Below are 662 nucleotides of genomic sequence, written 5' to 3' on the forward strand. Positions count from 1 at the left end.
ATATCAGGCAATTCGTCATTCTTCCGAAATAGAATTTCTAAAATGTGGAATTTGTGTTAAGATAGCATGATGTGCAAAAGATTTGGATATGACAACCTTATGTATTAACATTAAAATTCTTATTTCCCTGAGGTTTCTGACACAATTCTGAAACTCACGATAAGTATGGCTTGTATAGACCTTAGTCAACTTGAATGCTTCGTATCCAGATAAGGAATCTGGCAAAGTTCTACATGGAATCGACGGATCCCAATTATACTGAAACGTTGCTAGATGATCATATCGCACTAGCAAGGCTGTATAACGCAAATGAACGCGAAAACCTAGAGGTGATCTGCTTGGTGTATGGCTAATCTCCATCATTTCCTCCATTTCGCTGCATAACATCTTATTCATAGATGGTATATTTAGTAGCATTCAATTTCAAGAAGTGATTGCAGTAGTGGCTTTGTCCCCGCCCTGCAGTCTGTCAATGAATATATCTATATGCTCTCCATGTATTATTAGAACACTTTACTCTGAGTCTCTCAGACATTAACTTTACGTTCTATAAAGTCTAAAGACAGAATTTATTCCTGTTTTCCTCGATTGTCGTCACATCAGAACTTAATGCACATCGAAACCACCATTTTTCTTTCTCATTTTTCATATTATATAAAATC

The sequence above is a fragment of the Penaeus monodon genome, chromosome 31 (assembly GCF_015228065.2).
Source record: "Penaeus monodon isolate SGIC_2016 chromosome 31, NSTDA_Pmon_1, whole genome shotgun sequence".
NCBI lineage: Eukaryota > Metazoa > Arthropoda > Malacostraca > Decapoda > Penaeidae > Penaeus > Penaeus monodon.